This window comes from Vicugna pacos, chromosome 8 (genome assembly GCF_048564905.1).
Source record: "Vicugna pacos chromosome 8, VicPac4, whole genome shotgun sequence".
Lineage (NCBI taxonomy): Eukaryota > Metazoa > Chordata > Mammalia > Artiodactyla > Camelidae > Vicugna > Vicugna pacos.
The window spans coordinates 47,570,696-47,593,586 of record NC_132994.1 but is presented as its reverse complement, the minus strand read 5'-3'; the positions used below and the strand labels follow the sequence as shown (position 1 = coordinate 47,593,586).

General features: G+C 39.3%; 1 long non-coding RNA gene across 2 annotated transcripts in view; it reads right to left on the bottom strand.

The window, feature by feature from the left end:
- Nucleotides 1-17,162: 17,162 nt before the first annotated feature.
- Nucleotides 17,163-22,891, bottom strand: part of LOC116281411 (uncharacterized) — a 31,642-nt gene continuing 25,913 nt past the window's right edge. For both annotated transcript variants that reach the window (XR_012074987.1, XR_004190834.2), the window contains 2 exons: nucleotides 17,482-17,577; nucleotides 17,163-17,354 (listed from right to left, as the gene is read on the bottom strand). This is a non-coding gene — a long non-coding RNA (uncharacterized lncRNA). The remainder of the gene's footprint in view (nucleotides 17,355-17,481; nucleotides 17,578-22,891) is intronic.

Sequence of the window (22,891 nt, the reverse complement as noted above, 5' to 3'; positions counted from 1 at the left end):
AATAACACAGTCTAATTGTTCTGAATCCTGTGGTTTCTTTCAGTTCACTTTTATCGCCTTAACCCAGTTCATGTCTTTTTGAATTGTGTGTATGGCCTCAAAACTGAAATCGATAGTGAAGTCTTGCATTTGGGGAGGCATGAAGTGCACAAATATCTGATTTTACCTGAATCTATTTTGGGGAAGATTACCGATAGAATGCCTTGGTAAGATTATTTGCTAGAACCAAGTATTGTACATAAAACAGATTTGCATATATAATAAAGAAAAGAATGGAAGATTAACAAAAAAAAATTCCTTCTTCTTAATCCAATTAAATACCTGGTGCATTCAGAACTACTGGGAATCACAAAAAAGAATATGCTTGTCATTTTTTACCCTCTTTTAAGGGAGAGCCCAACCCTTTTTGCCCTCATTGGAGGCACAATGAGCCATCACTGACGAAAGAACAGCAAATTTCAAAGCTAAGAGGAGAAGGAATACTTTGAAGCCTTAATGAACACTTGTGATAATGTTATACTCATATAGAAAACAATTTGCTCAACCTCATATTAATAACTAAACGATGGCTTTTTAAATAATCTATTCAGCTGCATTCCATGTTTTTCTTGCTCTGCTCCGGACTGTCATGTTTGCCCTAGAGACCAACTCAAGTGCACCCTGGAGACGCCACTGATGTGAGTCTCTGAAGCAATCACTGAGGTCCTTTGATCCATGGATGAAGAAATAGATGCTTAAAACAAAGTTTCTTTTCTCGTACCCTACACCACCCCCAGCTTTCCCACTCTTGGCAGTTGTTTGAAAGCTCTAATTAAAGCCACCATGTTTTGAAACACAGCCAGCCCTCAATAGGTTGAATTACAGTCATCTTGCTGTCAGAGACTCAAAGGAGGGTCCCAGCTTTTAAAGCTAAAACAGCAAATAGGTGACATTTGATCAAATTCAGCATTGATTTTCTGGCAGAAAGATGAAAAGGAAGGGTATATAATTTTTTATTAAGATACAGAACTTACCTCCTCTTTGTCACAATTCTGTTTTATGTTATTCCTGTAATTAACAACAACAAAGAATTAAGCACTATTTCATATATTGCTAACCGATGAATAAGATACAAACATGAGATACTCTGGCAGCTTTTTATCACTGTATAAAATTCAGTCCACCAATTATCAATTTTTTTTTTCTCATCAAATAGAAAAGTACTTGGCCAGGCATACTGAAGAGAAAAAGTATAGGAACTATACAACATTCTCGAGGATTTCAGAATGAAGATGGAGAAATAAGATATTTACACATAAAATGGTAACCAGTATATTAATAATATATCATATTGAACAGAAATTATGATGTGTCAATATTTCTATAACTTGTTAGAGTTTGCAAAGTTTAGCCTTCACAACAACTCCAGATTTGGTATCACTGCCACCATTCAATGGATGAAGAAATTAGGATTTAGGGAGATAGGCACTTGCCCAAGATTTCACTTTTAATAAGAGATAAAGTCTGACATCAAATTTATGATTCTGAGTATTCCAGGCAATTAAATGTTTAGAAAATCAAAACTAGAGCATAGCCTTACCAGAGGAGCACTTCATGACAGATGCTGGATTTCACTGGGCCTGGGCACATAGGTCACATTAAGTGCAAGACAGATTTGTTGGCAAGGACATGGCAATGGGAATTCCCAAGAGCTTCGTTGGAATTTGAAGAACAGTGAGTGGACCAGCTTGCCTGGCGGGGAGGTTTCAGGCAACAATGGGATGGTAAGGCTGAAATATTTATCCTTTACTTAGTAAACCAATAGGTACTAATGAAAATTTTAGAACAAAGGAGTGACATTTTATCCTTGAAGAAAATGACAGTAGGATTCAATAAGGTACATAATTCAGAAGTGTTCTTTATTTTTTTTTTGTAAGAAATTATTCCTAGGAACTCAGGACTGCCATGTTATAACAGAATACTTTTTCAGATCACTAATCTTGGCAAAAATACTGTAGGTATCAACAATGTCAAAATCCCTTCATGGAGGCTTGGATTGATAATATCTAAAGGGCATCCACTCATGTCAACTATTTCTTTGTAACAGTGCCCCAAAACTCTGAGACCTATTTTTGGATAACAACGTTGGGTCATTATTATCGCTAATAAATAGTCTTTGTTTTCAAGGACTTTGAGCATTTTCTCAGGCAGAGTTGTTTCTCAAAAGCCTTGAGATTGCAGAAAACTGGGAAGAGGCATGGCAGAGAGGAAGTGAATGGCACATCAGTGACACTGGTTTGGAGTCTGTGGGATGAGGCTTTAGGCGAGCCAATAGATTCAGCTCTAGGGTTAGAGACCATTGCTTCTTTGTGTTTCTATCCTAAGTCAGAGCTGAAATAGTTAGCTTCTACCTTGCAGCAGAATAAAGGCATTCGTATACCCCTGGTACTTTCTCCACCAGAACTTTGCCCCTCCTCTAAAACTCTTTGTCAGTGAAGCATGGGAAGAATCTATGAGTTCAGAGGATTCACTGAAATTGTTCTTATGAATACTATACCAGTTAATTTTATAACAATATATGGAAGCAAAACACACCAGGATGAATAAGGTTAACTGGCATTCTGAAAATGTTTTCAATGCTTAAATAATTGGAGATAAAATTATCCTTTTATTTATTTCTTTTCTTGCATTTTCTGATTCCACATACCTCAATGTTTTAAGAACATGCAAGATTATTTGTTCTTATATAGATCTTGGATAGTTCATGTAACTGATACTCATGGATTCTGATTTTAATTTCTATGGCATTATTTGACTCAGAATTAAAAGTCATGTTCTCACCATAAACATGAGTCAATCTATAGTTACTGAGCCTCTGTGCACACCACCATTTTTGACATTGTAGAAACCTTACTCTTCGCCCTCAAGTTTTAAAACGTGATTATAGAGAAAAACATAAATGCTTTGAAGCATTTCCAAAGTTAGTGGTCAGTAAGCATGAAACATTGTAATAGCACAAATTTAATGCATATATGTAAGATAGAATCAGAGTGGAAATGACAGACTAGACAGATTAATAATGTTTCTGACCACAGATGGTGCCCATGTCCCACCCAACAGATGGAGATTTTTCCAAGGTCCCAGGCTTTGCCAAGCCTCATTCTATGACCTACAAGAAAAAGGTCATTTTTGTTCAGTCTAATTAAAACTCTGATGACATTGCCAGTCCTGAAAAAATAAAAAAAATGATTTTAACCCAGTAAGCCAAAATACTCAGGGTAATGAAGAAATTTCTCTAGATTCATAGACATCTCTAAGAAGGTTAACAATTACTTTAACAAACCCATATAATCCCCTCCAAAAAAATTCCATGCACAGCCATCAGAGAAGATCTCATTTATTTCATTCAACGTGTATTTACCCAGTACCTTACATATTAGGTATTGTTTTTGGTCCTGATGAGTACAAGCTGATCAAATCCCTTCCCTTGGGGCTTTCAGTCTAATGAAAGAAGAAAGGTCAAAGAAAAACATATAAGTAAAAGATTTTGGATGCCAGGTGGGAAGTAGGATGCTGGCAAGTGAGACGGAAAGGAGACAGAGTGTGCCGGGGTGGGCTTCATTTAACTAGCGTGATCATCAAGTCTCACTGAGAAGAGACCATTTGAACAAAGATCATAAGAAGGTGAGGTGGTGAATTCTATAGGAAAACTGTTCTAGGGGCAGGGAATAACATGGGCAGTTGTCCTCAGGTTGCAGTGTGTCTGGTGGGAAGGGGCGCAGCAAAGAAGCCATTGTGGCTGGAGAGGAGTGAGCAAGATAGAGAAAAATAGGAGAGACTGGAAGGGTCATGGGGAGCAGGTGGTGTAAGGCCACAGTAAAGCATCTCAGCTTTAAAGACTTGCACTTTCACTGCAAGTAAATAGAAAGCCATTGCAGGGCTTTAAGCCAAGGAATGACATGATCCTACACATGTTTTGAAGGGACGGCTCTGATGCTGTGTTGAGAATTTTAAAGGAAATGCTAAACAAAAAATTCTCCTTTGCTTTGAAAGGGTATTATCTATCAGCAACCCACAAAAGAATTACCTTGTCCTTTGTACGAAGAAGTGGTTCCTTCATCATCCTCTGGGTGTTTGGCTGAAAAATGGTGGTAAAGTTGGAGCTGAGCCATCCACCCCCTCAAACCTTGCCCCTCTCACATCCAGCTGTGCACACTGAGGAGCCAGCTGGCCAGGATGAGGTGCTTCCTTCCCACACTGGGGAATGAAGGAAAGTGTAGGTTCAGGAGCTTATCAGCAGCAGGTGCAAGCTGAACGATTTATCTCTTCTCCTGCTCCTACTAGGATCAAAATCAGCTAACTCTCAAGAGCAAATAAACAGTATTTTTATTAATAAAAATAGGTTTCTTTACTTCAATTACTTTCTCTAAAAAAATATAACGTGTAATCGTCAGATTTGATTGCAAAATCCCAAACCTGACATCCAAGCCCTCATCAACACAAGGGTGCCTTCCTTTCTCTTCCTTCCTTTCTTTTTCTCCTGCACACAGACAGTGAACTTGAGCCAAACCAAACAGCTAGTTTCATTTTCTGTCCTCATGCTCTTTGCTCTGCCTAAAATGCCTCCCTAACTCGCACTTCTTCTGGTGCAAAATGAGGCTACAAGGCGAAGTTGAAAAAGCAAGAACTTAAAATGAGGAGCCCTGGGCAGCTGACTGTTAGACTTTGGCCCCGTCACTTAACCTTTCTCAGCCTGTTTCCTTATCTGCCTTACAGAGTGTGTTTTACACCAACTAGATGATATATGTGAAAGTTCTTATAGACTGCAAAAATAAAAACATCATATGAATTTATTTAATCAAGGAATATTTACTTCACTGAAAAGGAAAGATTGAAGAGAAGAGAGGGAAGGTAGAAAGATATTTAGGAAGAAGACGGCTCAGTGATAAGTGCTCTCACAGGGAGGAGGGTGTCTACGGCTGCCTAAGGATACTCCCCTCCACTGCACCTGCTCATATGGTGGAGAGAAAGTCATCAGCCCCACCCCTAAGAGTGGTGGAGCCTGGGGGCAAGAGTCCAAGTGGAAGCCCTTATTCTATATGTCACATACCTTCATAACAACAAAATTGCAGAATACATGTACAACTATGGTTTCCATAGAACTTGAAAGTCTGAAAAATACCAAAGGTGGCTGAATTCAATTACTGTTCCCCATATCCAGTGTTCTGTTTATAGATGAGTGATGTGATGAGAGATAAGACAAACATAATTAATCAATAATCATACATTCTATTAAATTTATGTTTCTTGTCTTCATTTTGACCAAACCACTACTGATGTGCCGTAAGTATAAAATACATGCAGAATTTGATGACTTGCTACTCAAAAAAAAAGTAAAATATATCATTAATTTTTGTATTGATTATATATTGATATAATATTTGATGCATATTGGATTAAATAAAACACTATTCAAATTTTAAAAAGCATACGTAAACACACATTGACCTTCACATGTTTTAGGTAAAACTGGGCGCTGAGCAGTCTAAAGCTAATTTGGGATAAGTTCCTCTTTCCGTTTTATTTCTCGAGGCAGGGAAGGTGACAGAATATTTTTAGTGATTGTTGCTCCTTCAGTCCTTTCCTTGAACAGACATTAGAAGAACCAAACAGGAGTGAGGGCTGGAGGTCAAGATCCTGGCTCGGTCCAAGTCCACCTTTGGCTCTGCGGTGCCCTGATGGCTCCCTACCTGCAGAGTCACGATGAGCCTGATTATTAACACAGGGCGAAGGCAGGAGGATTCAATAACATTGGCTCCGTGAACAGGAAGGTGCAGCACCCGGAAGCTGGCGTGATCTCAGGGCTCCCGGAAAACCATGCCCAGGAAGACCTCCTTCCTCACGGAAACTTGAAATTCTGGGAAGAATTTCTTTCTAAAGTCACAAGAGGAAAGGGACAGCATTCAAACTACCTTCCCTAAAAGTATAGTTTATGTTTTGTGTAAGCTAAAGGGTATCTTGCGAAATCAAGGACTCCAGAGTTCCCAGAAGTAAACCTGAAAGTGAAAAGTAATTATAGGTGGCTTACAGTCTGTCAGATTGCTACTGAACAGGATCCTATTGTCATCAATGACCATATGGTTTTTGTAACTACTCAGCTGTATAGTAATTTAAAGGGTTTTTCTCCTGCTTGTGCTGACCAAGGAGGGGGGGATCTCGGGTGATCTGCCCATCCCTTTCGTTTTGCTTCCAACACCTCAGAGACAGCAGTTGGGTGTTTTGTGCATCTTGTTGCTCATAGCGTCACCCTGACTGCACATGTCTACCATTATTTTTAGCCCCTTATGGTTCCTTTGTATTCTGTTGTCCCAGCCTATGCAAACACTGCAAGCAAGATGTCTCAGGCCTCAGCCTGCCTAAAATGGCAGAAGTATATATCAACCTGACTTTAAACTGCAGAAGTTTTTCTCTAGAGCACTTTTCCGCAGACTCTTTTCCTAAGCGCCTTTGTTCTAGGCACAAGAATATTAGAAGAGTTCCAAAACCAGAGGTGAATGCAATGCCATCTGGTGCCTGTCAAGGCCCTGTGGCCCCCAAACTTCCAGCCCTTAGGCATCGACCTGCTCTTCTTCAGAAAACAAAGGCCTGACATGTGTTTGCCTTAGCAGAATTAACAGCCCTGGGAAATGGCTAGTCTCACCGTAGTTCAGGCTGACTTGTCACAGCCCAAGTTTTCCCCTTATCAGAGTCATATATCCCACTACCCGCTCGTGTCAGCCCACATCTCCACCTTACTAGAGTCGTAAATCCACTATCCTCCCGTACACCAACTTATGGCCAATAAGAAATCTGTTCTTCTATCTCTTTGTGTTCACAGCCCCTTCCTCAATAAAAGACCCGGCACGTTCACCCCGCTCACACAGGCACCTCTCATCTGTGTGGCCTGCTATTGCCTGTAGCAGCGAACCTATTAAACTTTTCCTTTGTTCTTAAACTTCTCCTTGCCTTTGGTAAATTCTTTTACCACCCGCAACACCAGCCTGCAGTGTGTCCCCCAACAGTGAACATCGTCCCCAGAGGAGAAAGGGGACTGTTTCATCTGCAAAAACAAGGACAACTTTGCAACAAGCTGTTACCCTGTATATGATCTCTATGGAAACCAGTGCCGCCCTTTGAACTCCTACTATAAAACCCGCTGCCTTCTCTCCCCAGCAGGCTCACGGTCTTGAAGGCATTGGCTCACGGTGACCTCCTTTGCCTGGCAGAAATAAAGCTGCCTTTTCTACTTCATCCATAACTCTGTCCTCGAGTGTCAATTTGGTAAGCAGGGTGCAGAGGCTGAGTTTTGGCAACACGATGAGTTCTGTATCTTTAAGCATAGCACGGGCATGAATTATTACCTGGCTAATTCAAGTAAAGGTAGCAGATTTAGATAAATCCAGCTTAAAAAATATTAAATCTTTCCCTTTTAGTATGGGCTATTTAGACTGTGGATTTAGAACATTCAGGATGTGTGGGCATAGGACAGGGGGATTGTGTTGAGGTATCTGTGACGTTGCCACTTCCCAGAGCGCAGCCTGGGAAGCAGGGAGAGGAAGGACCAATGCTTACTTCTCAGCATGGCTTGGAGCAGAGCAACAGGCCAGGAGGATAAGTAGCCAAAGATGTGGCCAATAGACAGAGAAAAAGAACCTGTTGACATTGGGTAGCTGACCAACTGTTTTAAGAGCATATTGTTTGTTCAAGCGGGAGACAAAGAAATCACACAACTGGTCTTCCAACAGGTGGGGCACAAGTCTCCTCTCCCTGAGCTGTTAAACCTGATGTGTAGCTAGCTCTAGGCAGGTAGAGAGACATGGAAAGGAAAAGGATCAGAACAGGAAGTACTGAAAAATCACATTCCGACTGGGATTAAATGTAACAAAAACATTAATATTGATATCAGTACTCAAATGGATGTTAACTTCAAGAAAAGGCAGGGCAAACCACTTCCCTGAAATTTTTTTATATCTTTAAATTTGTGTTATACTGTCTGTAGCAATCAAAGGTGGCCTGTTCTTTCTGGAGGGCAAATATGCAGATATATGTTGATACTTGCTCTTTTTCATTATTTATTCGACAAATGTCCATGGGTCTTTTTCTTCTAGTTAGATCACAATGAAAAACAAAAATAGGAAAATTTCGAATCTTTTGACCCATCTCTTTTTACCATATAAAGTAAAAATAATTCTTCTAATTAAACATTTCTCAGAGGTGATATTTGAATGAGCATTTTGTAGCCTTTGAATATGAAGAATATTTGTTTTGTTTTTTTCTTCCAGTAAAACAGAACAGTATGGAAAGTTATGTTAAAAGAATTTACTTACAAGATCATATTTGGGAAAGAGGTACTTGATAATTATCAAACTGGCTACCAGAGAGGATTGAGATTAAGAAGATAGACCATTCTGCCTATTATCATATGAGATCAAGGATCAGGGGCATCGGCCAATCATTTTTAATAAAGTATTTTGACTCTGAATTTTCTGCATACCTGAAACATATTTTTATCTTTGTAAAAGATTATTTTTAAATTTGAAAAATATACCTTTTTTATATATTCACTGATAAACATTATCTAAACAATAAAAACATGCATTAAAAAGGTGTAAATAATTATACTGAAGTACTACTGGTATGTTTGCTCAGGTGATGAGGTGTGTTCTTCTCTCATTCCTCTGTTTTCTAAATTTTAGACTTTCTTCTATGATTTAAATAATAAATATTAGAAGGCGAAGTTGGTACTTGCACCCAGCCATGTCATTCACCTGGAAAAATCTCAGATTTATATCAGTCCTTTGGTTTCTTTTCTCTTGTTGGCTGAGCAAGCTCGAGGATATCCTGCACCTCTGAAGGGCAGTGTGTTGCCACAAGGGGCAACCGTCAAGTTAATGGGGGCCTCAGCGCCTGCCACTCTTTTGGTTTTCCTAAGTCATCTGTCTTCTACTGCCTTATGGACATTTCAGTCTTACATTTTCCCCAAACTGTCTACTTCATATCCCCTCCTTTCTTTCAACAGTTTACCTTACTTCATTTTTAATCAAAAGAAAAGAAAAAAAAGTAATTCTGCAGGAACAAGATCATCTTTCTCCTCCTACTCATATCAAGCCATCCAGCCTTGACACTCTCCTCCTCTAAAAGGTTGACTCTTTCTCCTGTGCCCTAAATGTTGTCTCCTCCTCCTCTCTGAAGGACTTCCCCTCCATCCAACATCCCCTCTCTTGTTTCGGTATCCTAAATCTCTCCCGCTCTACAGTCTCTCTCCCAAGAGCCTTTAAATACATATGCCTTCTTTAAAACAGGTCCCCAACTCAGCATGCCCCATTCCCCAAGCCATCTCTTTTTTCTCTTTTCGCAGTCCTATTTCTTGTGAGAGTCATTTGCCTTACAGCCATTCCTTAATTCACAGCATTCTGGAGTGCACCTACATTAACCCTATGAAATTATTTTTCCCCAGGATCATCAATGGTCTCCTTGTTGGAAATAATTTTAAAAGTTATCACATTATACTCAACCTCTCTGCAACATTTAAAGCACTGACTTTGCCCTTCATCTTGAAAGATTTTCTTCCCTTGGCCCCCATGAGACGTAGCTTTTCTGTTTTCTTTTTTGACCTCTGGCTTCTGCCATTCAGGGGGCTTTTTCTTTCCTTCTGATTGTCCCTTAAATGTAGATGGCTCACAGTTTTCAGTTCTCCTCTTTTCACGCTTTCTATATTTTTCTCAGGAACACCCACTCACCACTAGGGATTTGCTTAATATCATTACTCCAGTTTTTAAAATTTTTGATTGCTTGCTATCTATCTACCATGCCACTTTACCCAGCTATTTCTCCGCACACCAGAGGCACAGAATGGAACGGCAGGTCCTGCAGTTCCACAGGCATCCAACTGGGTGGGAGAGGGGAGGTGGGGGGCTATGCTAGCCTTCCCAGGAGGAGGGACAGAGGAAAGGAGGATTTTCACTGGCACCCTAAAAACAATATCTCTTCCAGTCTCTACCTGTTCTAGACAAGGGGGACTGAAGAGGTCACACTCTCTTTTGGAAAGTCCTTTGTTCACAAATCTGACCATGAAGATATCCAGGATCGTCTCTTCCCAGACAGGAGCAGTCCCTGCAAGGAACACTCACGGGGGCAGGAAAGTGTCTCGGTAGGTACCTTCATGTTACTCATTAATTTACTTAATAAATACTGAATGCCCTCAGAAATGTTTGCAGTCAAGAAGGAGCATATATTAAACCAGTAATTACACAGATCATTATTTAATTATATTCTATTAAACGCTCTGAAGGAAAGCTATGGAATGTAGAGAATATGTAACAGGGCACCTTGTCTAAGCATTGGCGTTAAAAAGGCCTCTGAGAAAATGTCAGTTAATTGAGAGGTGGAGGATGAGTAGGAGTTAGTTAAGCAAATTGATGGGAGAGGTCTTTTAGGCAAAGAGATCACAAAGCCTGGCATAGAACTTAAAAGCTATGAAAACTGAAAGTAGGCCAATGTGGCTAGAGTTTATTGACCAAGGAGATGAAAGGCTAAAGAAGATGCGTCATAGGTACGCTGGTGGAGTCTGGTCTTATCCTAAAATCTTATTCTATGAAAAATGGAAAGCAATTGAAGAATGTAAATCAGGACTGGTTTTACTTGCATTGTTTTTAAATGTAGATTTCAGATTTTTTGTTACCCATACCAACTAAAACACTACTATTTTAATGCATAAAAATGCATACCAAATTCCAAGAATACATTTACTGTTGTGTTTTTCTTTCTGTTTCTCTAAATCCCACTCAGCTGCATTGCACAGCTCACCATTACTCCTCCAAGAAGACTTCTTTGAGCATTTCAGGGCTCAGTGATTTACAGCTTTGGGAATTCTTAGAGCCATTGCAGCTACAACATCAGGCTGAACATGGGATTCCTATCTGCTGCCTTTACTGATCTATCCCTGTCACATAAAACAGAGCCTGGCCAGAGTTAGTGCTCAGGAAATATTTGTGGAAAGAAAGAATGTACTGTCCTCAGTGAGGTTTTGGGATTCAGGACTTGTAATATCCATTTTTGAAATGAGTTATATTGAAGCATACTTTGGCTGAAAAAAAAAGAATTCTGGCAAAATATAACAGATACACATATTTGTTTAATATATATGTTTATATCTTCATCAGTGTCCTGCTTCACATATAATTTATATATAATATAGTAAACTACACATGTATGTTATATATATATGTATTTTTGCAAAGCATAACATTTTTAAAGATACAAAGTTACAGAACTGAAGGAAATGCTGAACAATCAGATTCCAAGAAATAAAGAAATCTGGGTATCTCTGGGGAATCTCAGAAACTCTTGGATGGTCTTTTTAGGGTCTTGCTTTCTGTGTTTGTGTGACTTCACTTTAGATACAGATTTTTAGGAGATGGTGATTAGCACAGTTTGGCATACATGTATTGCTTGCCACCCACCCCTTCGAGTTTGGGATGAGGGAGGGATGACTTCCAAAAGGAAGAATGAGGTGCCATTAACAGCCATCGAAATAGCTGACAAGGGAAACTCTGCAATGAATAACAGATGTCCAACACACAGTCGACCCTCCAAATCCGCAGGCTCCACATCCTCAGATTCAACCAACCACAGATCAAAAATATTCAGAAAAAGATTTTCAGAAAATTCCAGAAAGCAAAACTTGAAATTGCCACATGCTGGCCGATATTTAAATAGCACTTACACTGAATTAGGTCCTACAAGTAGTCTAGAGACGATTTAAAGTATACAGGGGGAGGAAGAGGGCATAGCTCAGTGGTAGAGCACTCGCTTAACACACATGAGGTCCTGGGATCAATCCCCAGTCCCTCCATTTAAAAAATTAAATAAATAAATAAATAAACCTAATTATAAGCAAATAAAAGTCATTGTTGGATAATGTGATAAAAAGATCATTCTAAGAAAAATAACTGGTGGTGCTTCAAATTGCTTAAAAATTGCTTCAGTGATGAAAGTAAATGTTTACTGCTGATAGCTGCAACAGAAGGCAAAAAGCTATGTCACCAGAATAGATAGGTGTGCCGGGCTGATGGGCAGCAGATGTCGGGCAGACAAACATAGATCTTACAGTTGCTCCCATCATTTCAGCAATTCTTAATTGTGTGATTAGCACCTCAGTCCTTGTTAATGTGCCCTAGGTGCCAAGGAAAATATTCTAATCCAGCATAATATTCTTTGATTTACAAGTTTGAGCAGAGATTTCTTAGTGTTAATTTTTTTTCAATCTGCAGAAATGTGATTATATTTTAAAATGAGCTGCACATTTGTTAAAAAGAGAACATTTTAATATTTTTCCTCAGTAGCACAGCAAGCAATAAAGAGGAATATATCCAGAATGCCACACTAAATCTTTGGATTGTGTTTTGAATGTTAAAAAGTGAAATATTTTAAATGGCTCTCCATAACGCTGATAAAATGAGATGAGTGATTCCAGGGTTGGGGCAAAGAAGGTATGGGGCAAAGAAGGTACAAAATGAGCCTGGAACCCATTGTTGTACCAGAAATTAAGGAAGTGCTCATGAAAAAGAAACACACACACACACACACACACACAGTGGGGGCACAGATAAATAATACAGAAGCCAGCCTGAAGTGTCTCCATTTTGGCAATCTGAGATATTTTAATTATCCACGTAAATAAAGACAGTAATATCATCAAATAACATAGGAATCCATGGATCCACAGTAGGGACAGATAAATAGAGGAAAGAGTCCTTCCCTAGAGCAGAATGACAACGTGGAACGAGTGCTGGAGTTGTGAAGTCGTCATTTTGCCTCCATTATAGTAAATACTGGTTTAGCAAGAATAATCAATAGATGGATATGAAGGCCAGGGCTAGAGGGTGAGACTGATGAGTTTGTTTCAGATCCCATAGATTGCTTATTAGTTTCAAGGGGGAAATTCGTAAGTATACAGCAGAGAAACCAGACAACACATTGACCAGCGATCAAAATTAACATCATGAAAGAGGGGAAGGTGGACATCCTGTGACTCTAGATGTGACACCCTAAAGAGGACTCAATACCATTTTTGTAGCTTTCTGTCCAGGAAGACATTGCCTGAATCTAACTATGAAAAAAAGTCAGACAAACAAATATTCAGAAATATTCTATGAAATAACTTGTCCATGGTCTCCAAAATATCACCCTTACTGGCTGGCAGACTATTCCAGATGACAGAGTACAGAAACATGGCAACTTCCTGTAAGACTAGTCTCGTACCGAAGGGAAAAATACTATATAAACGTTATGAGGAAATTGTCCAAATTGTAATAAATTGTATATTTGGCAAAACTATTGTATCAATGCTAAATTTACTGAGTTTAATGACTATACTGTGGTAATGTAAGTTACTCAAATTTTTCTTATAACTTTTCTATAATTTGAAACTATTTTAAAATAAAACATTTAGAAAGAAGAAAGCATGTAAGAAATTTGTTATACTATTCTATTCCAATAATTCATAGTACATTATAATAAATTATTTTGCACAAATACATACATAGAACAATAGATATTTACACCAAATTATTAGCAGAAAACCAAATTAATGATGCAAATCAGTTAAATTTTTTATATGTATGATGGCTGAATTTCCCCCTATCATGATCTAATTTATTTTTAATATACTTGTTCCAACTTTGTTCTGGTCCTATCCATCTGCATCCATTCTAATTTCAATTTTTTTTATAACTAGCATTGCAAGTTATGTGTGCAACTGTTTCAGTTAATTAAAAAATGGATAATACTGGAAAACTGGACCACACTTCTGATTAACTCTCCTGGATTAATTAAATAAATGTAGTAGAAATATGGTCCAGGTTTCCAGCATTATTATCAATAATAGGAAGTAAAGCTTTTTCTTTTTTAAAGCTAGTATCTGCCACTATATTGACTTGTTCTTTTATTTCCTTATTATTGAGAACTAAACCATCTACACTGGTGAAACTGTTTTTTAACTACTGAAAAGATAGAATAAAAGTTGTTCTACAAATGACCTCAGGGTTTTATACATGCTCAGATGTCCCAAGCTGGACTCTATGCTCTATTCTTAGACTTCCCGAAAGACATTTCTACTATATGCAGTATTTATTCTGTTTTTTGAGCTAGAAAGCTTGGAGCTTCTTTTTCCAACACCCATCCAGTCAGACATCTTAGTGAGGCTCCATCAAAAGTCTGTCGTTATTCTGCCCACGTGAAATTGCCCATCGCTTCCCAAACATCACAGGTTCCTGCTACAACTTTGTGCTTTTGTACCTGTCGTTAATTGCACACCCTCTCCTGTGCTCCAAGAGCAATTCTATCATTGTTGTGGTATTTCTGGTATTTGATCGATGTATTTGCATGCCTGACTAACACAGGAGACTGGGAAACCCTCCAGAATAGGGGACATCTCTTACACAGCTTTATATCTCATCCAGGATGTTGAATGTGCATCATATAAAGCAAGTGTTCAATAAATGTGTAACGAATGAATGTAAGAATGAAGGAAAAACAAATAGATGAATCAAAACGGGATAAAATTAAGGAGCTAACTAACATTTAGGGGGGGAAGATGAAAGGAGGTAAGACTTTTTCAGAAATAAGAGCTAGGAATTTTTAGCCATTTGGGATTTACAGAAAATCAGTATACATATGTATACCATCAGTCTTTTTAAATGGAAGTTCTCTGAGGTCAAGAGGAAGAATTCTTAGATCAAACCTGGGAATGACTCAAATCAACGGCAGAAAGAAGTCCTGAGAGTCTTGGTTTACCAGGCGAAATCCTGGTAAACAGGTCCTGGCAGGAAAGGGCTTCCTCTCAAAGATGCCACTCCTCTTGCACAGCAACTCACTGTGAGCTGCCCTTTGGCCAGTGACAATTCTTAGTCTTCGGGCACTTTTACGATGCAGACCATCTCTCTGTCTATATCATTCCTTGTCTACTACTCTGAGTCGTGTACCTAAGTATTATGTAGCTTTGTTCTGTATAAAATCCTACTTCACTTGGGTACACAGAAGAGTCTTGTAGCTCACCAACACCTAGGCTGGCCTTAGCTTCCTCCTCTCCAAAGTAAGGGAGAGGAATTCTAAATAATCCAGAAGCTTCCTTCCAGCTCTGACATTCTGTGATTCTAATGCTAATAATGGTAATAGGTTATCCTGTTAGCTGGTGGGTTGTCAGCTAAAAATCATTAGTCCATACCATGGGTGAAAGTCTTGTGACATCATAACTCAAGGTGACTGAGTTATTATCAAGTGGTGGTTGAGCTGCAAGAAGCCACCCTTCTAGGGATCCACCTGGCCTAGGTAAGCAGCCGTGGCACAAACAAACAGCGTGTTGAGCATTACTGCAGCAGACTGACCTCTCAGATGTCCTTGAGCCCATGTGGCCAACAGAGCTAAAACATCTTAAATAGCTCCTAGGTCTCCTAGGCTCTGTTTTGGCAGATGTAAAAATAGAAGAACATTGTGGATTAGGTCTTTTATAAACTTTAAACTGGAAATACCAAAACACAAGCTTCCCCCGGGGAGAAGGAGTAGGAGTTTGTCATCCGTCTTGTGCGAGGGAGGCAGCAAGGTAATTGATACGCCTGTTATTTATAGCCAGGCGGTGATATCACACCGGTAATTTGAGCTGTATAAGTAAGGAGTGTTTTTAATTTCTGAGTAAGTCCTGGATCATATTTAAACAATATCAAGCATCCAAATGAGAAAAGAAATCTTTATGTAATAAATGAATGGGAACATGAATGAATGCCTGACCGACTTGATGTTATGCAGGCAAAATAGCTTGTAATCTGATGGAATGTTACACACCCACATAGATCACTCCTGACATTACACAGATGTGACCTGACGCTTTGTCAGAGGTGAACCTCTCATACAAAATTATGAGCTTTGGAGACAGGGTGGTGAATGGGTTGGCTGGAAGCTGGGTTGCAATGTCCATGTATACTCTACTGCTGTGAAGTTTCCACTTAGCGTACTGGCAGGCAGTCACTGCAACGCAGCACACACTTGTCCTGCCAGTGTGTCTGTACGTGAGGAGCTCCTGGCTGCACGATGACTCCAAGACATTATATTCTTAGCCATGGAAATAGCGACAGCATTGCAAAGATGCATGCTGCTCTCTACCCCACATTATAGTTAGTGCCTTCTGCACCTTATTCAGTCACGGTGAAGTGTCTGGAGATTTCTTGGCCCTATAAAGTGTGTGTTCTCATTCAAAGACAATTTCTGGCTTGCCTCTGTCCTCTTTTCACAAATGGCATTATGAGTTCATTTATTTCATTAGTTCTAACAGAGAATAGGATATCAAGGTCTGTCTGATATGCTGAATTGAATTCTAAGGGAAGGGTTACTAGTCCATTTTTATACATTGGAAATAAGTCAGGAAGATGTTCTGCCATATATTTCTTTCTTCACCATTAAAAAAAACTAGCATGTTTAAGTTTTTCTCTTCATTTTAATAATTTATGCCACTGAGGACATCTGAATGCAGCTCTTAAAAATATTGTTTTATTAATTTGCATTTGACTCATATAGGGAATTACTAGTGATCAGTAAATGAACGCTGGGGATTCATTTTAAGTGTTTTTCAGCTTTTGAAAGAAATTAAAACCCAAACTAAGACAGAAATCTTGTAAGAAAAGCACATGGTAGAAAGTATGATTTTTGGAGGTGGGGGTGGTGATTAGGCTTATCTATTTATTCATTTGATGGAGGTACTGGGGATTGACCCCAGGACCTCATGCATGCTAGGTACACACGCTACCACTGAGCTATACCCTCCCCACAAAAGAGCATGAGTTTTACAACCAGACATCTCTGGCTTTGAATTCTAAGTTTGCTCCTTACTAGCTCTGTGCGATGAGAAGAATGACTCGACTTCTGTGAATCTTTGTTTCATCATCTTTGAAATAGGAAAATACTATGTAGGGGAAATTTATTTTTAAAAATTTAAGGTGATAAACTGTCCTAGGCCTAGTGCAGTGAGCCCCACACTAGGCATCAGTAAAGACTCATTCCCCATCTACTCCTCCTCCATTCTTAGGAACCTTAGATTTTGTTGAAAAAAATCTCTCTGTCCCTTTTAATTTCCACATCTAGTAGAATAATACTTGTTTCCAGGCTTTAGCCATTATTTTATTCAGATCCAAAGTGCTTCACAAAAGAAACTGGTTTGGAGCAGTTGCCAAGCAGTCGAGCCCGGAGAACACTGGGTCGCCAACCTGTGGAGGACTTGCCCTGTACCAGTTCACAAATGGAAATGAAGCTGGCGGTTCTTACGCTGGCACAGTCCTGAGGTGCAGCTGTACAATAAGAGGAATGAGAATGAGTTAGAATCTCTCTACTGGAAAGTTCTCAGAGGCTTCCCTAAAAAATTGTTGTTATGGTTTCTGGCCAAGAGCTCTGTGAACCCAGTTTCTTATTACTTACTTATCTTATTAAGCGAGAATCTGTTTCAGAAGCTGTTCATTCAGCCTTCCATGCAATGTGTTCTTTCTACAAGTTTGCCCTCCATCCAGTTTTAACCTAGGGAAGATAGGATATGAAGGGTATATTATTTGTCCAAACAGATACACTCAGCTCTACAAGGAAAGACTAGTTAGTGACCATTCGACCACTGTGTGTAGGAAGCAGTAGGCAGAGACTATTACTACTTCTTCTGAGGTTACCAGTATTCTTAATGCAAGCAGAGAGCAAGGCAGGCCCAGCTTACGTGGTAATTCAAGTCAGTCCAGGAGGCAAGAGCTCTCACTGGATGTCACAACAATGAAACTCCCAAACATTCTGATTGTCTCCTGAACAACATGGGGAGCTCTAACTTGACTCTTAACTAAATTCTCTTTAGACTATATCTATATCCATTGAATGAGCATAGAAAGTAAAATCCTGTAAATCAAAATATGCATATGTGATATAAAACATATATAGAAATAAGTAGTTCCAGTTTTCTGTCAAATCATGACTAACCTGTACTCAAGGGATAGGACATGCTAACAAATCAAGGTAATTATTTATTTTTAATTTAATGAAGGTAAAAGGTTGGAAAGGTTTCTTGCCTTTGAGTGATGTATCTTGAGATGTTGTTTAAAATGTGAGCATTATATGCAGGGTAATAGTTCCTTGCTTTTAGGTAAGGGAACTGAGTTATATAGGCTAGTAGGGACCAGTATATAAGCTAGTAGGACCATGTTAGTGACACTACAGTATCCTGAGGGAAACAGGGAGCCTTTGGAGACCCAACTAAATGTCACAGTGTAGATCTGACACCACCTTCAGATCTGATGTCTGACTATTTCAACAAAGAACAATCAGTGTTGTAGACATCCCTAAAGTTTCTGTTATTATTATAAATAGCACATAAAATCTGATTGGCCAAACCTACTTCTTATGCTTATACTGTAGATGCAAAGAAGTTTGTGGGTGTGAATTTTCTGACTTCTACCTTCAGGAGGCAGGACTCATAGTGCGAGCAATTACAAATATAAAGAGAGGTATTTAAAGGAGTTGGACAACCACAGATGATGAACGTCCACTCAATAGCAGATTTGGAGAAGAAAATAGGTGAAGTGGGTTTTTAAGGGAAGATTAAATTTGATCTGGAAATATTGAATGTAAATGTTAGGGAAAATACACAGGAAGACATATTGAATAGGCTCTTTGGAGCTAAGATTGTTGCAGGAAAATGGGACATGAGAGGATGGCCATGTCCCAGGTCTTGGGCGAGTCCCTGGGACAAGCCCCATCAAGTGGGGGTCTTTGGCTTCATGCCGGAAAGAATTTAAGATTAAGCCATAGTAAAGGGAAGGCAGGTTTATTCAGGGAGATACACACTCCATAGACAGAGTGCCAACCATCTCAAAAGGCAAGAGATAGAGACAGCAGGTGAGTGGGGGCCTCAGAGCATGGGGTTGTCTAGAAAAGTGAGGTAGCCATGAGGTGTGGGGGTAATTAGTTTTTATGGGCTTGGTAACTCCATGTGCTAACAAGTGGGAGGATTGTTCCAACTACTTTGGGTAAGGAGCAGGGAGGAATTGGGCCAACACTATTTTTTGCTCTTTTATGGCCAGCTTTGGAACTGTCATGGCACCTGTGGTGGTGCCATTTTGCAAGTTAATATATTACAGTGAAGTTCAAGTTCAAGGTCTACTGGGGATTGACTCTCCTGCCATCTTGGGCCTCGTTGGGTTTCAACCAGTTAACCTATCCTCATTTGCTGTGTCATTCTTTTTAAATGGTTGTGCCTGCCCGCTTCCTTCCTGTCTCAAGGTGAGATGTCTAAACTACAGGTATAGATGTGAAAATATTTATAAATAATCCATAAATGTTGAAAATAAGTTGTTACAGACAAAACATCCTAGAAATGGTTAGTATTTAAAAAAAAGGGAGCAGGGTGAAGGTGTGTGGAGGGGGTGGTGATGGAAACTGATAATGGAGCCTTGCAGCAGAGTTGCACCCAAAAGAAATTGAGCAAGGACAGTTTCACAATGGAGAGAATGGAACCCAACTTCCACTGGAAGAATGTAGAGAATATTTGGAGGTAAGGAGGTCTGAAAGGAAGGAGAGATAAAGTTTTACCTGATAAAGATTTACCTGATAAAGATTTACCCCTGATCGTCTGTGAAATTACTGACCCTACACACAATGCAGAGGAAAGGCATCACGATTAGCTGAGTGGTCACCAGCTGGCCCACTGCACTGCGACAGCACTTGAAAAGACCTTCTCAGCAGATTCAAAACATTCACAACCCAGGGTCCATTCAGTCTAATACTCTGTGTTTTACACAAGATAAGTAAGGCCCTAATGGCAAAGTCCTTGCGTGTGGCTAATTCAAAGACCCTTCTGGGTGGATCAGGAATGAGAGTGGTAATCATGGAGTCCTTTGCTTTTACATGGACTGCTTCAGCCCTTACTAGCTCATCCGCTCATCTGCCTCTTCGGTACCTGCATATTTGATAGCTTTGGTACTTTGGGCACCTTCTGTGGTTATTACCAGACCCACCCTTCTACTCTAACACCAGGAAGAAAGGGTTCCTAAAGGCCATATCTGTAGAAAATGTCACTATCAACATAGCCATAGCTATTTGACCCAAGGGTGAATCCTAGGGCCAAACTAATATACTGTAAACCCTGACAGCTTTTATTTTTTCGTTTTTAGTGGAAGTGCTTGACTTGAGCTCTGATTGCTGAGACACCCACTTCAAAGAGACATCTACTTCAAAGCTGGCTATCTAGAGTCAACACATTGCCAGCCTCAGGACTGGGAAGAAGCCAGGCCACCTCCTCCCACTGAGGCCCCCTTGTTTTAGAGATCTGGGTTGAGTTCAATAACTGACCAATTGGACCATTTACTTTTTCTCTTTCCAAACTTTAAATCCCTGCTCCTGTGTTTAAATTCATGAATAAAGAGTGCACCCCTGAAACCCTAAGCCCCTATCCTTGACCCCATGAAAATCAAAGCTCCAGGCCTGTTTCCCTCCAACCCCCACCATGACCTCACTGCATGCCCCAGGTGTGCCCTGTGCTTGAATCTTGCAATCATAGCAAGAACCACAGGGCTGGTCCAGCCACAACTTTGGTTATTGATAGGCTGGGACTGGCACAAAACAACTGGCCAATCAGAACAAAGAATAGGGGTCCTGGGAGTACATTGAGCTGAGTTCAGTCTCCCTGTTACTGGGTTTCTGAATTGGCCTTCTTCCTTTCTTTCTTGCATCCTCATTTTTTTGTTAATGATTTTGTGAGCTACGTCCATAGTCTTCCAACAGATTTTCTGGTTTTGCTTATGCTAGTCTGAATTGGTTCCTACTGCTCCCAGTCAAAAGAATTTAATGAACGCTCTTAAAATTGGAGCACCTAACTACACACTATATTTTGATTGTCTGTTTCATTGTCAGATCCCCCACTAGACTCTAAACTTCATGGAGGAGGGGAATATTAGTGATCTGTACACCAGTGACTCCCATGAACTTAACACAGGGCCTGACATTTCATAGTTGTGCCAGTATTACCGAGTGAAAGGGTTAATGGGCTTGACACTGTCAACTGTCATTTATAGACCACTTCTACATCCCATTGTTGATTCAAAACAATTTTACAACCTAGGCATTGTATTATCCTCATTTTACATGTGAGAAAACTCAAACAATGTGTGTAACAATTATACAACTAGCAAGACCCAGGATTCAAATTCAGGACTGTTCAACTCCAGTTCCAAAAGTGCTTGAACAATGCATGAAATTATTTACCACCATAGTACCTAATTTCCCTTACATAAGAACTGAGGTGAAAAATTCCTCCTTAAATGCAGTGTCAGAAAAAGATTGCCACCGTAACCCAAATTACACGCTTTCCGTGGTAAGATCATGAGGAGTATATAACACCTCATGTGATTTCCTCTGTACCTCGTTTGTCAGAAAACTTAAAGTAAAATAGAATATCCATCGGCAATAATTAACTATAATCAGATGCCTGGTAATAAATATTGATTTGCTTTTGTCAAGTGTTTCTGCACTGCTTTAATTCTTTTACTTTTATATTTTATATTTAAAGAGTTTCAAACATTTTTATAAAGTTGACAAGTTATGTCTTAAAAACTCAAATTAATGTGCTAGATATGAAAAATAGTCGTTGCCTCAACACTAATGGTGAGTTCAGTTCAGTTCAATTAAAATTAATTATTTTATTGTTTCAGTCTCTGAGGAATTTGCAGACACCTTATATGGTCAACTTACTTTCCAATAGAGGTGTGGTTTGTTTTGTTTTTCTTAGGTTCATCTATTAAAACACTATAGGTAGCAAGAGACTTTCTTTTCACTGCCTACCACCCCCACTTGTATTTCCACATGTATCCACCCTTGGAAAATTAGCCCAAAGGGTGTGCATTACCATCTTTTATTCAGTCTTTCTTGAAAATATATTATCAAAGGTTGCCAACAACCAAGAGAGAAAATTATGTTTTTTGTTATTGTTATCAGTATCCCATTTGTAATCTTTTATCTTGATAACATTTCAACTCTTTCATCATTGCAAAATGTACATAGTTTAGAATGAACTAAAATTATTAGTTTCTAAAACAAAAGTATGTTAAAGGTCTATTATGTCCAAATTAGTACTAGAGATTATGAAATTTAATAAAGCAATTAATAAACAGGTTTAAAACTACAAAGATAAGAAATATACAAAGATAAATAACCTGAATATAGTTCTAAAGGTGAAGCTATGTGCTACAGGCAAGATAGAGAGGTACATTTCCATACACATGGTAAGCAAAATATTGATATGTAACTTGACATTAGTCAGTGTAGCATTTCAATTGACAGTGAAAAGACGGCCGACTTCTCTGGGTGGGGGAACAGGGTGAACAGAGAATGTGCAGTGGAGAGAGAAGAAGGAGCGTGGTCTCTGAGAAGTAGATCAGGGAACGAGGAATCATGAGCCACTGTAACCCAGGCAGGCAGGAGGGAGAGTGGACAGCAACACCGCGCGGTGGTCAGGAGCCCCAGCTCTATAACCATGTAACTTGAGACAAAGTCCCAAAGCCGGATGAACAGAGGACTTTAAACGTAACGCTGACACTTCTGAAGGTTCATAATGGATGATGTTTCACTTGATTTTCAAAGTAGCTGATGGTTATATCTTCTGCTGTGTCCCACTGTCTTTTAAAATATAAGTTGCTACATTCACCTGGACAAAAACAGTTGATGATTAATTTAAAGACAGACAGCACAGGCATATTTTCCCCTACACATGGCTTTTTTTCCAGTTATGATATCTTCTTTCCTGGTATTCAATTTTTAAAGACCTCAAAGGAATTATCTCTGAAATATAAATGATGACTGC